Source organism: Passer montanus, unplaced genomic scaffold (assembly GCF_014805655.1).
Source record: "Passer montanus isolate IOZ18808 unplaced genomic scaffold, ASM1480565v1 scaffold45, whole genome shotgun sequence".
Taxonomy (NCBI): Eukaryota; Metazoa; Chordata; class Aves; order Passeriformes; family Passeridae; genus Passer; species Passer montanus.
In genome coordinates this window covers 834819-850621 of record NW_024369373.1, presented here as the reverse complement: position 1 = coordinate 850621, position 15803 = coordinate 834819, and the positions used below count along the sequence as shown (strand labels likewise).

General features: G+C 44.7%; 1 long non-coding RNA gene across 1 annotated transcript in view; it reads left to right on the top strand.

The window, feature by feature from the left end:
* Positions 1-15803, top strand: part of LOC120507928 — a 48382-nt gene that overhangs the window by 16286 nt on the left and 16293 nt on the right. Inside the window, exons 8-9 of the long non-coding RNA XR_005628875.1 lie at positions 1493-1575; positions 11333-11407. This is a non-coding gene — a long non-coding RNA (uncharacterized LOC120507928). The remainder of the gene's footprint in view (positions 1-1492; positions 1576-11332; positions 11408-15803) is intronic.

Here is a 15803-nt window from a genome sequence, read left to right as displayed (position 1 = left end):
TTTCTCCAGGGATTTTCTTCCTTATTGCAGGTGAAGGGCTCTGGGATGTTCCCTGTGGCACAGCCACTGGATTTATAGCACTGTGAAGGTGAGGAAGGGCTGAACTGAAAAGATTTTGCTCTCATTTGGGCACCTGAAAATTGTTTTGCATCTCAGCCTTTTCAAAATCTGGTGTAAAGTGCTGAGATACCTCTCAGCCTCCTCCAGAGCAGATCCAACATTTGCAGAAGTTGTGGGCAGTCCTGAATCCACAAAACCCGGCCTTGAGAGTATCCAGGCACCCTGCAGGGAAACTGAGGCACTGGGTTTGGCCAGTGGTGGCAGAGGGCTCGAGCCCAAACTCTTTAGCTGCTGCCTGGTGAGCACACCTGCAAGGTTTGCATGCAAAGGTTCCTGGAGATCAGGTAGAGAGCCTGGTGTAAAATCTGCTGGGTAAGAGTTTCCACCCTGAACAATTGTCTGAGCATTCAGCTCACACCAATCTCAGCCCCATGTTCCGCTCCATCCCAGCAGACACAGGCTGCGTGTTCATTCCAGCAGATTGCTAGAGAAAAGCTTGCTGGAAAAAAAAGTAAATTAAAAGAAGAAATAGGCAAAAGGACAAAAAGAAAAAAAAAGGAAAAAAGCAGAAGAATGCAGCCAAGACTTGAGTGATAAAATGGAGCAGAGGAGACTTGGAATGTGGTGCAGAACATGGTGTGCTGGAATCAGGAGCTGCTCCTCAGAGATCAGCATTTGTTGCCCTGATGGTCCAAATGTCAAAGCAGTGTGTCACTGAGGGGCAGAAATCCACCCTGGAGAGGAGAGGGAGTGCTGGGATGGGACGTGCAGGCAGCAGGGGACAGTGCAAGGAGTCTGGAAAAGGAGACCCACACACCTTCTACTCAGGTATTTGCTGACTGTTGCCTTTGCCTCTGCCCTCCTGTGTTTCCTGCACACAAATAAATGTCTTGCACTTCCTTGACAGTTTTCATCACCGTTTGAACAACCAATATTTTTTAAATACCCTAAAAAGGATGAGTAAATTCTCTTTGGTAACACTGTCTCTTAGCCTAGTTTAAAATTCAGTGAAACTGTTTAGAAAGAAAAAAAGAAAACCACAACCACAGTATAATTTTAATTATAATTTAGCCAAAAATTCTTTTTAAAAGTACAAAACCATCTAAACTGAAGTGCAGACTTAGCCATGCCTGTAAATCCTGTCACTTTTTCCTCTTTTTCCCCTTTTCCCCCCTTTTTCCCCTTTTCCCCCTTTTTCTTCTTTTTCCCCTGTCCTTTTTTCTACATTTCACCCTCACTTTATCCTGGGATTTCCTGGGCCTTGCAAGCAGAATTGTTGCACTCTGGGTGATGGTGCCAGCTTCTTTTAGGTCCTGCTGAGAGTCACCTTTTGCACCATGCAAGGGATCACAGACCTGTTTGTCTCTTCCCTACCCAGGTTTTTCCAGCACTGTGGGAAGCAGTGAGTGGAAATTCCTTTTCTTTCTCCCAGCCCAAGCTGGATGAAGGCTGGGAGGGTTTTGTCTCGAATTCCAGACTGGGAAGCCCATCAGTGCAGCTGAGCGAGGGATGAAGGTAAATCTGCTCCTCCTCTTGTCCAGGAGAGACCTGGGGCAGCAGGCTGTGAGTTTTGGGGTCACACAGCTAGCCCTGCTCCCTCAGGGGTTACAAAGGCCTTTCTGCCCCCCTGTGAATTCCAAATTTCTGCTCTGCTTCTTGTACCTCTCGTTAACACTACAAACCATCTGGGCTGCCCAGTGGCAGCAGTGTCTGCCTTAAACTCAGCAGAATTTATTTCATGTGTCACATGTTGATAAGAGGTCAGGCTTGAGCAGCTTTTGGGGTGCCTGAACCCAAAGATGGGTGTTGGGTTTTGGCCCCAGGATGAGCTTACTCACAGTTTTTATGCTGCCTGTGAAGGTTTCTGTGTTGCCTGTGAGCCTGGCTTTGGCATTGCTGATGAGGTGACAGAAAAAGTTTCTCTTTGTTTGGGTGATGATGGCAGTGGCAGCATAAAGCAGTGGCTGGGAAAGCAGCAGGCTGCAAGCTCCAAATCAGAGTGAGGAAATGCTCAAACCCAGCCCAGCCTTCACCCCCAGTCTGCAGGAGCAGAAGCAAACACAGGGCAACCCCTGGGACTGCCCCAGCAGGATGGGTGAAGGTGTCAGCAGCCTGCTGCAAATCCAGGCCACAGCAGCTCTTGCTGGCCATGAAAGCTGAGCCTTAGCAAAGCCCTGACATTAATTTTGAAGATGTGTCCGGCCAAGGAGATTTTTTTTTTTTCTTGCTCAAACTTTTCCACTACAACTGGCAGAGCTGCAGCAATGGGGGATTGCACAATGCTGGGTCCCAGGCTCCAAAAAACAGGGGAAAGCACAGAGCATCCCAGACTGCAATGAGGATTAAGATGAAACAGTTCAATAATATAAATATATGGAATTAATTACTCCAAGTGAAAGAACTGTGGTTCAGAACTTCATCTTCAAGAATTATCAGCAAGAAGCTGGAGGAGATACCAGGGAAAATACGAGCTCGGTTTGTTTTAGAGACTGCTCTTATTTTATGTTTCTTCAGTGGGCAAGAGAATCATTCCCCCATTGCTCTCTGCAGCCTTTTCTTGATGAATGATTAGAGATTAAGAGACCTGCTGTAGATTTGTGCTGGGCAGTTTGTTGGCTGGTTTGTAATGCAGGGAAATTTAGGTGAGATAAACTCTGGCCCCTCGTAATTTGGAAGGATCATGATCCCCACACCCTTGGCCCAACAGTGAGACCAAAAGAACTGTTTCAATTAGGCTTTAGAGAGTAATTTAATGCTTTAATTTTGATCATGCTTGCCCGTACTCACCAGGCACAGCAGAAATCAGGTAGACACCCAAATCTTCATCTCTCCCCTTGAAGCTCCCCATCTGGTTTTCATCTGGTCACAGGGAGACAATAATGGTCTTTGGGGAGATGAAGAAACAGAAATGAACACCAAGCAGATAATTACAGTGGGGTTATGGGGGTCAGAAGAACATCTTAAAGTCATAAGGAGAACGGGGAGCTGCATTAGTTGAGTCAACAGAACCTTTACAGGAGAGGACAAATCCTCTGTTTCATTTTTGAGCTTTATTTGCCCCCAAAGTTTAAACCAGTGATGCTTCTGCTGTAACTCACTTGCTGTGGCAGGTTTTGCATTGACTTCCAGATTACAGAGTTTTCATTGCTGAATTGACAGAAAATAGTGTGGGGATTTTACTGCTGAGAGCTGCTGCAAGGAGGGGGAAATGAGAAAAAGGAGTTCTGTGCAAAAGCTTGCAGGATTGTACAGCTGAAGGGCTGTATTTGATTTAAAGTTCAGACATGTAACGCTCTCCCCAAGCTACCTACCATAAATTTTAAGCTGATCTTATAGTTTTGATGATATACTTTTTATGATGCATTTCATGCATCATTTCCAGGCAGATTTACAGCCCTTACACAATGCTGGATGAGTGACTCCACATGCTTCACGTCAACAAGTTCTTTTCCTTTCCTTTTTTTTTTTTTTTAATCCCCCTGAAACTCCTGCTGGTTAAAATTAAGTCATATTGCAGTCAGAGTGCATTTACTGTGTTTTTTTTGACCTGCTTTTGGTCATCATTTGGTGAAAATGGCCCCAAGAGCTTTGACTTTACAGATTGATGGCAATAAACAAGGGCTGGCATCTGTAAAAAATCAAAAATTGAAACTGGGTCTTTCATATATATATATATATATGTATGTATGCATGTATATATATATATGTTGTTGGTTTTGTTTGTTTGTTTGTGTTTTTGGTGTTTTGTTTGTTTATGGTTTTGTTTTGTTTTGTTTTTTGTTTTGACCACCTGAGTTGTGACATGATTAAAGGGGGAGGCAAAGCCCATCCTACACCTACAAGGTGCCTTTTCCAAAACAATCTCACCCACAGAAACAGAGAAAGATCAATGTCACCTTTTACAGGCTTACAGATGTGAAAATATCTACAAATGCAGGGTAGCCAACAATAACTTAGCAGAAATCATGAGCTGTTGGAAAGAAAAATACCCTTACACTGGGCTTGGAATAAATGCTGTGGCTTGGAGAGGAGCATGGATTTTGCCCAAATGTCCTGGCTGATGCTTTGCCTCTGATGGGTCCCATCACCAACTTTGTACCACCCCAAAGCCTTGCACCTGTCAAAGCCATCACCAACAAGCAAAACACCCTGTTTAATTCTATTTATTTCTGAATAAGCACAAGTATATTTATATTTATTTCCAAAACCCTCAAGAGCTTAAAGGTTGGACTAAGGCTGTTGGGACAGGGTTGTCTTGGCTTATTCCTGGACGTGGGGCAGCAGGAATCTGCAGGAGCAGGAGGAATCTGCCCAGGATGTCACATCACAGCAGGATGGAACCACAAGGACATGGTACCTGACTCACACAGGATGTGGCTTTCTTTGCCAGTTTGCCCTGAAATATGGAAATTTAGGCCATTAATCCCTAAAGGGGAAGAAGGATCTCTGTGGGGTGTTGCAAGGCTGAGAGCTGTGCCCACGGCAGCAGGAAAGGAGAGGCTGAATCACAGGAGGAAGAGATGATGCTGGGATCATCCAGGCAGGTTATCCCACAGGGGTTTCACAGCCTGGTGGCACAGTGACCCATCTCCTGTCCCTCAGGCAAGGGCACACACAGCACTCTGCTGAGGTAATTAATCCCTGCTGGGTGCAGCAGCCTGCAGATGACGGTGGTTGGAGGGACTCTGCCTGGATTCCATCCAAATTTTGCCTCATCAGCAAGGCAGGAAGCGTTCCAGGCATGGAAAAACACCTAGTTTATCCTGGGAACTGCTGTTGTGCTCCCAGCTCAGAGGCAGCAGCAGAGGGACACTGTAAAAGGGCTGGCAGTGCCCAGCACACCTGGAGCCAGCACCCCTGGGATGCTGCTGCTCCCACAGGGCAGGGCCAGGAGCAGCTGCTTCTCAGGGAGCTGCTTCAGGAACAGAGATTTATGTGTTTGACAGGAGAAAAGCCTGTTCTGATGCCTCAGGTTTTAGCTTTTATATTTTCCACATTCTGTGCTGCTTTAGTGTGTGGGTCTGAGCTTCATTGGGTTCATTTTGGGACCATTTTGGTTCACCTTGGGTTCATTTTGGGACCATTTTGGGTTGTGCTGCCCAAGGTGGATCCATTGAGGCATCTTAATAAATCCCTACTTCATTCCTTAGCTCTGTCCAGCCTCTCTTCTACCTCAGCCTTCCCCAGGATTCATTTCCAGCAGCTCCTGCTGACTCTGGGGGTTGCAGTGAGGTGGCTGCTGTGCCTCAGCTGCTTTTCCAGTCCCACACGTTTGGCTCTGGGGATCAAGGGCTGCACAGCACAGGGAAGAGCCTCTGCTCAAGGACAGAACATCTTGTTAAAATATTTTCTCTCTATAAAAATGACAGTGACTTCTTTCATGCCTCTGCCAGGCCGTTCATGAAGAAAAGCTAAGAACAAATTCCTCATGTGCAGCATATTTCTCTTTATGACCTGAAGAGCAGTTTAAGGATTTTCTTTAGGCAGAACTGATTTAGCATTTATCTCTCCACTCCCGGAAGAGACCTGTATTCTCTTTTTTATTTCTTTAAGCCTGGCCTTTCCACATTGTTTCTTCCAGCAGCCCAAACACTGTCTGGGCATCCTTTCCCTGCTTTGCACCCAATCACTGCAATTAGGAGAAATTTTGTTGTCTTCTTGTGTTGGTCCTTGTGTTGCTTTGATGATGGGGCTTTAGGCAGCAAAGAAAAGCTCAGCCAGATACCCCCAAAGCTGGATTTTAGACCCCTTTTTTCCTCCATGTCACAAAGAACCTTGTGCTTGATCAGGCCCTTTCTGCTTTTTGTTTTCCCGTGGGATGTTGCCTCTTTCCATGTGTGAGTTTAGCCTCTTGTGGAGCGGCTGGAAAAGTTGCTGTGGGGACAACTCACATGTTAAAATTAAAAAAGAGAGCAATTCAGACAATTTCTATACTCCAGAGATAAAAAAGCTGGGAAAAAACCCCCTAGACTGTGGGTCACAAATATCACTGAGCTCATCCTCGTGTCACCTGCAGCTCCTCACTGCTGCCCCCAGCAATGGCTTTGGACCCAGCACCTCTGCTCTCCTTTGCCCTCTCACCTCTCCACATATGGGATTTGCCAAAATCTTTTCCACAAAAGATTGTCAAAAGCTGGTCTCTTGACATAGCTTGAAAACAAAAGTTTCTTTGTTTAATTTGTTTTCCAGCAAAGGTCCAATGTCCTTTTCCACAGCAGGGAGAAATGTTTTCAGTTCATTTCCCTGACAGCTGTTCTACCTTGTATATTCTCCTTTCCTTCAAACCCTCTCTTAACACCATTAACAAATCTTCCCAGTCCTGTTCTCCCCAGGAAGTGTTCGTATTTTTTGTACATTGTTCATTTTCTTATATTTTTTTCCTCCCATCTAAAGCTGTAGATTCTTCAGGGTGAAGAAAATAACTACATTTTGAGTTTCTCTTTGAAATCATTGACTTTATCTGGGTTATATCATCAAGAAAAAGGGCAGCAGAGGTATTGTCTGCTCCATGAAAGTCCACATTTAGAGAAATGTTGTGTTTGAATATTTTGCATTTTGAAGCAGGGGATGGTTTAAGCACTGGATTATCTCTGCCACTCAGCTGTCCATCACTCCAGATGTTTTCTTGGCACTATTCCTTTGCAGCCAACAGTGCTCTCTCCCCAGCTGCCCAGAACCAACTGAATGCCCAAATGTGCTGAGACTCCTGTGGTTTGTCCCTCATCCAAGAAGCCTTTCCAAGGCACCCGAGTGAGCTGAAAATGCAAATTTAATGTTGAGTTGGCAGCAGCCTGCACTGGGCAGGGATGAGATCTCCATAACAGACTCACCTCTCTTCCTGCTGGTCTCAGTGAGTCTGTCACAGCTTGTTATCCAAAAGTGATGCTCCAGAGAGCTGTTATGGCTGCAGCCTCTGAGATGGGCAGAGAAAATGGTCAAATGTGTCTGCAAAATGTGTGTGAGTGGAAGCCAGCCAAGAGTTACGGAAAGAGGCAGGTATTTATAAAATAATGGTCTTTGCAGTATCTCCTTCCCTGCAGAGATGGGGTTTGGCCATGGCACTGGTGGCTCTGTGCTTGTGTATCAGGGTCCAGGAGACCACATCATTCTAAACTTTAGAATTTGGGAAAATCTTTACATTTTCACTGTTTTCTGTTAGCTACACTGACAGAAAATACAGTAAAAAAAAAAAAATACAGAAGCCCAGCAGCAATGAAAGCAAAGGTGGTGTTGGTATTTAGTTCAGCTAAGATAAATTTATTTCCTTCCAGTGGTGTTCCAGGAAAAGTGGCAGCAATGACAGATATAAAAATAATTTTGCCTATTATTATGTGATGACAATCCTCTTCCTTTCCTAACATATCACTAATATTTCAAGCCTGCTTTTCCACCCAGCTCTAGCAAGGTTTGATTATTTCCAACTGGAGGAATAAATAAAATAACAGAGAGCTGCTCCACTCGATAGTGCCTCATGGCTGGTGGTCTGGCAGATGAGCCTTAGGAATACTTAGAGGAAAAGCATCTTGGAGAGCTTTAAAAGCCTTTCTTAGAAATGGATATATGTGTGATTCCATTCACTCCTCTGCCCCAGCCATGACAAATAAACGCCACCAGTGTCAGGAAGAGCAGTCCTGGTGGAGGGCAGCAGCTCGCTCAAAAAAGGGATTACTGATGAAATCTGGATATAAAACTCTGCCTGCCCTGCCCAGGGGAAGAGGGCAAATGTTCTCATGGAGAGGGATGTCACAGAAAAAAAAACAACCCAAAGTGTTTCCTGTCCTCATGCCAAGTTTTTCTTTCTCTCCTGGGGAAAGGCTGACCCTTTTTCCTTGGGGGATGATGTGCAACCCCATAAAGATGCAATAGAGCCCTGATCCCTCAGCCACGTCAGACCAGACAAAGCCTTTGCTTTGTCTGTGCAGGTTTTGTCCAGAGCAGAGGAATTAATGAGCACTATAATTAATTTCATGTTTGAATTTTTCGAATCCGCCAACCAAGACTGTAAGTAATAACTGCATGAGTAACTGCAGAAGAAAAGAGATACATTGTGGTGTCTGCTGCAAGCTGTATTTTTCTGGGAACAATGATCCTGCTTTTCCAGCTGAGGATTTGATGTACATCCAGGCTGAGTGCATGAATCAGTGCTGAAAACCAACAAACTGCAGCTCCTCTTGCTCCTGGAACTCTCTGCTTTTGGAAGGGTGTGATTTGCTTCCTCTTGTAGCCATTGAATCACTGCTGCTGCTGGGGAAGGTGACAGCAGAGGGCTTGTCAGGGCTGTCCCCTCGTGTCACCACCCAAGGCATGGCAGATGTCACCTGAGCTCAGTCTGACCTGTGTGACACATCCTGGGCACCAAACCCGGGGGAGCGCTGTGCTGGGGAGGGTTTTTTCTTTTCACCAACAGGACAGGACTGCTGGGAGATGTTCCTTGAGCTGTTATTGCAGCATCAGCCTCACTGCAGGAAGGTGGCAACAGCTCACGTAGAGCCAGCAACAATTGTTCCAGCTGGCTACTGGGATTGGTCTGGCTGGTTACTGGGATTGCTCTAGCTGGTTATTGGGATTGCTCTAGCTGGTTACTGGGATTGTTCCAGCTGGTTACTGGGATTGCTCCAGCTGGTTATTAGGATTGTTCTAGCTGGGATTGTTACTGGAATTATTCTAGCTGGTTACTGGGATTGTTCCAGCTTGTTACTGGAATTGTTTCAGATGGTTCCTAGGATTGTTCTACCTGGTTCCTAGGACTATTCTAGCTGGTTACTGGGATTGTTCCAGCTGGTTACTGGGATTATTCCAGTTTGTTACTGGGATTGTTCTAGCTGGTTACTGGGATTTTTCTAGATAGTTACTGAAATTGTTCTAGCTGGCTACTGGGTTTGTTCTAGCTGGTTACTGGGATTGTTCTAGCTGGTTACTGAAATTGTTCTAGCTGGTTACTGAGACTATTCCAGCTGGTTACTGGGATTATTCCAGCTGGTTACTGGGATTTTTCTAGCTAGTTACTGAAATTGTTCTAGCTGGGATTGTTACTGGAATTATTCTAGCTGGTTACTGGGATTGTTCTAGCTGGTTACTAGGATTGTTCTAGCTGGTTGCTGGGATTGTTCTAGCTGGTGACTACAAGCACACACACCTGCTTCACACAATGCTTGCTTGTCTTCTTTCTATTAACAATACACAATATTCCATCATTAAGTTTAAAACCTTCTAGTGTCTTGCTAAACATGTATTTTGCAGTCTTAAGGTCTGTCTCAGCCAAGCCTAAAACTCAAGCTATTATTTCATGTCCTTGCTTTTTACTATTGTAACTTTTTCTGCTTTGAAACTTTGCAGCTGCAGCTAGCTCTAATTTCTCTGCTCTTTCTGTTTCTAAAACCTCCTTTTCCAACTTTCTAAAAATCTTACCTTTACTATTTCCCACAAGCACTGTCCCGTGATGTGCTGCCAGTGCTGATCACACCCCAAGAGTCCTCACAGGAATTATGGAATTGCAGTTCCAGGGAAATCCTCACCTTTATGCCTGGAATCAGTAGGTTTAAAAGGAAGGTTAAGGCTGTAGTAACAAGCGTGAAGGGTTGCTCATGCAACAGCAATCCCATCTTCTAAACAACCCCAGGAGCAGCTGTGTTTAATAGAATTAACCTTGCTCCAACAGCCTCCCCAGCTGGAAGAGTCTGAGATTACCCAGAAAAATAGAAATGGCCAGGGAAGAGGTGGGTCAAATCCAATATCTGCCCTTCCAGGACCACATTCCACAGGGGGAGACTGGAGCTGCAGGAGGGTGGGCAAAATGAGGAGCTGCTTTGGAAAGAGACTTGCCAAAAACCCCAGAGATTTTCACCATTATTAACGTCAGTTCACGTGCCTTTATGTTTTCCTAAATTCTATTTTTTTTTTCAGTGTGGTGCAAAAATCTGCCAAGGACTTTCATTTCCCAGTGGTTTTTCAGTATAAAAAGTGCCATTCCCACCCAGCCTGTTGTTCCCAGTGTAAATATGTTTTTAGGCACAGAGCAATATAATCCTACAGATTTTCAGAGAAGCTGCAAACCCTCCTGGCAGGGTCTGAGGCAGCATAAAGGCTCTCTTTCCATCACTCCTATATGGAAAACCAAAGGCCATTTATCTCCTTGATTCCCCTGAGATTTTCTATAGCTTAGTCAATAACCATGAATTACTGCTTGGTCGAGTTATTTTAGGGAAAATAGGATAGGATGGGAAGAGGATGTGCCTCAGCAAACAACCAGTGTCTCTAGCTTGGCTTCCCAGTGGGGCCACAGTGGGGCCCCCTCCCCTAGGAACTAATATTTCACTGCAAAAATCAGATTAAAACTTTAAAACTTCTCTGATCAGAAGTGAGTTTGGAGTTTGCCCTGCTGATCTGTGGCTCCTGGAAGGATTCCATCCCCACCCCCTAAACCTGCTGCTCCTGGGAAGTGCTGGATTGCTGCCACAGGGAATTTCAGCCAGAGGTGAAGGAATTCCCTGGGTTCCCTCTGTGGCAGGAGGGGACAAAAATGGGGATGAGGAGGGACACAGGACAGGGAGGAGATGCAGGGACCTCCCAGCCATGGTGGCTGCTCAGTGTCCCTCACTCCTGCCACGGACTGGCAGAATTTTTTCTCCCCATAGACATTCTGTAATTGCAAAGCTTTTATTGAGAAATTCCAGCTGTAAAGAAAAAACAAACAAATAAACAAAAACACCAACAAACAAACAAAAACACCAACAAACAAACACAAAACCAAAACAAAACCAAAACCCCCCAAAAAAACCAAACCAAACCAAAAAACAAAAAAAATTAGAGAATATTTAAATCTTCCTGATTGGACCAAGAGAAATTCCTCGTGGTTTCACTGGTTAGACTTCAGCTATGTGCTGGCAGAGGGCCCAGCTGGGGGGGATGCATCCATGGCACTGAGACCCTTTGGAGTGTCCTGGGTGTCCCTCCAAGTGCTCCAGGATCCTCCAGGGAGCACCTCGTGGTTTCAGAGCTCAGCTGATGGTTGCTGCTGCTGTTGCCACGAGATTTGCCCCTCACCAGTGACACTTTGGCAGCCCCAGAGCTGTTATTTGATTGATGTTTACACTGCAATTAACACCCTCCTATTTATTTCTGCCCTCAGCGCCTCACCTCGGTTTGGAGGGAGCTTTATATTTCTGAAGTGCTTTGGCAAAAGTGGAGGGTGAAGTGGGGTTATTTCTGGGTTTGTTTTAAATAGAAACACCCTAAAAGGCAGATTTATTTATTTATTTTATTTTATTTCTAGGAGAAGATGCTGAGGGATGTGTAAACCACTTTGCAAGATCATCCCAGAAAAGGAACTAAAGCAGCCAAAAATTAGGTACAATTCTTCCCTTATTTTTTGGTAATATTTATTTGTAGAAAATCAAGCTTCTAGATAATATACTCTTGCTTTTGAGAAGATAACAATATTTCAAAATTAAGAAAAAAAGAAAATCCCTTCATTGGAAAGTTCTAAGAAGCAGGGAATGAAAAGGAGTTCCTGATCTATTTCCTATGGAAGATTTTCCCCTGCTCCATATCTGAAGGGATGTTTTAAATTACATGATGGCTTTGGAAATGCAGTAATTTATGCTGGGACTTTAGTAGTTCCTGGGTTTGCTGTCAAGAGGAGCTGTCTACTCTCCCTGTGGCTTCTCTAATTGGGCTATAAGTTTGCAAGAAGCGACATCAGTCTCAGATTTCCCTGCTCCATTGGATGATTTCTCATTTTTTCAGGGCAGCAGGGGCTGCACTGTGGAGCTCTTGGGAGGTTTTTTCCTATTTTTGCTGTCCCCACTGCAAGTTGAACTTGCTTCTTAATGAAATCATACTGCCAGACTCATCTTTTTTTTCATTTGATCTTTTTTCACTCAGTAGCTCAGTGAGTTGTTTCAGCTTTAGGATATCTGAAATATTTATGACAATTGTTTTGTTAAACACAGCCCGAGTTAAAAAGAGTAACATGATTTGGGACAATTCTTTGTTTCCATAGCACAAAATTGGATTTGTAGGGGTTTCACCAAGAGGAAGGGTGTGCTGGTCAGAGGTGAGATGATATTTGGTTGGATGATACTCTTTAATTGCTTTTTTGAAGGTAAAAATATGGATCATTCCCTAGGGAAATTATCTGTAAATAGGATATCTATTGTGCCTTGAAGGTTTTCTCCTTTTGGAGATGTTTGTAATTGAAAGCAGATAAACTGAACTCTACCTTTTGTATCTAACACAAAAGAAGCAGAAATCATCTCCCTGAGTACAATTACTGGTGTAATTATAATAAACATTAATGTCATTATAATGCCCCTTGCTCAAGTTCTTACACTGGCTCTGAGCCTTTGCCCTCCAGCTCTCCCTTCCACTGAAATTCTCAGATTTATTAAACTATTCCCGTGTGTTCCAGGGCAATAACTGAGGGTTTGGAACTTATTTTGGGCAGCTGGTTCCTGCATGGATCTTCCTTGGTGACTCTGCTGCTGCTGGATATCACTGCTGCCCTCGTGCCCTTGTCAAGAGTGAAGGGCCAGGGTAATCAGCCCTGACTCTAATGGGAACTAAATCTAGTTTTTGTATTTCAAAAAGGGGTTAAACTGCTGGTCTGGTCAGGGAGGAACTGGCAGAGAGTCATTTGTGCCAACGTTGGCTCCTGGAAGATGCAGCAGACAGAGAGAGATTCATGTTTGGGTTTAATCCTCTGCACCAGGACAGAAACCCCAGACTTGTGTGCTCTGATAAAATCCCATGCAGGTCATAAATCCATTTTAACAGAGCCTAAAGAGCTCTGAGGGGGTTTTGCTGCTCTGAGCAGTGTTAACAATCTGCTGTGGTGCCTCAGCCCCAGAGACAGAAGAAATCCTGGCAGTAAAAAAGCTTCCTCCAGTAACACCTTCAGTGCTGGCACTGCTTTCGGGGCTGGGAGCTCACATGGAAGCAGCTGCCTCTCACCATCACAGAGAACACATCTCCCAGGCACTTTTAGCACATGGAAACCACAAAATAAGAAAAGAAATAAAAAGCACAAATCGGGGCTGAGGCATGACATTTCCACCTCCACATACAGGAAATAAGAATGGTTCAGTAGTGCTGGCAGGAAAGGGACTGAGCTCAGCTTTGTCTCCTTGGGAAAGCAATAAACACCCATCTTTGAGCAGAGCTGGAGGTCACCCCCTTCTTCCTGCACACCCACTGTGGTTCTCTTGATCCTGTCTCCTGCCATCCCACGGAGGAGCTGGAATAACAAGCAGGTCCTGCAGTGGATAGGAGATTGCTGAGGCACGGGGCTGGTTTTGTCCACAGCACAGCAAAAAGTGCCACTCTCTGCTCCTTGAACTTCCAAAGAAAATTCCAGAATAAAGGAGTAGAGGTGGTCTGCTAGATGGGCTCCAAGCAGAGTTAGGGAAACGGAAAGGGAAGGTTTTAATGGAGACTTTTGGTTTTCTGCAGCTGGAAAAGGGAAGGTTGCTTGCAGAGCATCAGAATTTTGCTTGCAACTTCAAATTTTTGTAATTCATAGCATCATAGAATGATTTGGGTTGTAAGGGACCTTAAACATCATCTGGCTTCAACCTTCATATTGCCCAGATATTTCATGTTTCATATTTCATACATGAATAAATAAAGAGCAGGTATAGAGCTGAGTTTTTGTTGTTAAGTTACCAGGGTCCCAAGAGCTCAGATTTCAGCCTTAAATTTCATTGCTAAAAGGAAACATTCAATGCAAGCTGTGGTAATACTGGCATGGGTTATGTGGACCCTTCAGAAGGGACCTCACCTACTAGAAATGCTCCTGCCTTTCCAACTCTCCTTCCCTTTGCCACCCCTGGAAGAAACGTGAATAAATCTGTGTTATGTTTCCAGATTTCAGCCTTAAATTTCATTGCTAAAAGGAAACATTCAATGCAAGCTGTGGTAATAATGGGTTATGTGGACCCTTCAGAAGGGACCTCACCTACAAGAAATGCTCCTGCCTTTCCAACTCTCCTTGCCTTTGCCAACCCTGGAAGAAACTTGTGAATAAATCTGTGTTATGTTTCAATTCCTGGAAGACAGAAGTCTTGGAGAAATGTCTTCCTTTGCTCCTCAAAGGGCTGTGGTAGAGAACATGAATTGTGGTGTGTTCCGTGGCTGGGAATGGCAGAAGGGGGCCCCTCTCTGGAGACAGAAATCCCCAAATCCCAGGTTTCCTTCTGCTGAATCCAGAGATGCTGTGTGGGATGGGATCGTGGGTTTGTTGTTCAACAGGGCTGGTTAACAGCAGTTCAGATTTCAGGAAAGGCAAGGCAAGAAATTCCTTCTCCTTATTGTTTGCTCTCCAGGATGAAATTGAGTGCCTGAGTGTCCTGCCTAACTTCACGGGCAGCTTGTTTCCTGGATGTCTTGAAACAGATGACCTGGAACAGACAGATCTTGGCTTTTTCCTCCTGCAGCTGTGAGGAACAGGAACACTGATCTCCCATTGTTATTTACTGGAATTCACACCCCTTTTCTGAATTAGCTCCTCCAGGTCGATTCTTCATTTTGAACAGGTTTAGCTTGATGCTGCCATTTCCAAGTGCTGCTCAAAACAATCTCCTCTAGAGATGGAAAACCTTCAGGGGTGCCATTCCATGGGCTACCAAAGCCTCTCCATAGACTGTGGCCAGAGACCTGCTGGGATCTGTGGGAATGCTCTTCCCTGGTGCTCCTTCAAGAGGAGCTGTGGCAGTGCCACTCTCTGGTGCTGTCACCTGAGTGAGGTTTAACTCCCTGAGCTTCTGAGCAACACAAATTCCTCACTCAGGTCTCACCCTCAGCATCCTCCAGCCCAGTCCAGCTTCTGATCTTGCTGGAAAACCAGTTTGTTCCGCAGGTGTTTGAGGACAGGTTTTACAGCAGGATGCTTCTGCCAGTGGTGACCTTTCAGGAATGCTGCTGGAAGAAAATCCTGACAAACACCACGGAGTGGAGAGGTGTGGGTGTTAACAACCCTCAGCACTCACTGCAATGGACTGGAGGAACTGGGAGTGGGTTTTGGCTAAATGATTTATCCTCCCTTTCACCACTTCCTCCATATCTGCCTCTCTTGGACCATACCTGGTGGCAGGCATGTCAGCCACAGTTCGTCTGATGTGGGATTATTTCATGTCTATCCATCTGAAAACAATTGTCATGAAACATCAAAACCTTAGGATTTCCTAGTGTTTATTTAATATTTTCCCCCTGGCTTCTTGTTCTTAATGCAGCAACTGAAAGCAAAAGAAATATCTTGCACTTAGCTTGCACTTTCTCCTCCTGCTGACTCTTCTGTTTTAATTCAAATTTGGAAGTTTTCTGTAGAAAACAAGTATGAATAAAGTACTTAATGAAAGCTCACATGCTAGTTTAACTTTTCAGGGTCCAGCGCTGCTGTAGTTTATTTACTTGCCAAGTAATTACCAGTTTGAAATTGCAGTTCTACTCCCAAGTTTTAGGGCAGTTAAATTAAACAGGAAAGATCATCCTCAAGGTCAGACTTTGAGAGACTTTAATGTCTTTGTTCCTGATGTGGAGAGGGCACAGACTCATCCAGGTCAGTGGGGAGTTTGTCTTTCCTTGCACCAAAGTCTCCAGCCAAGTGTGGGAGATGTGTGGAGCTCCCTGGTTTTCTGTTTGCTGCCCAGGTGATGTCAGCCAAGCTACTTTTAGCCTGGGCACAACAATTAGTCCTATTTTATCCCTCCTTTAGTGGTTTAATTAAATTTTACAGCTGCAAACCCCAT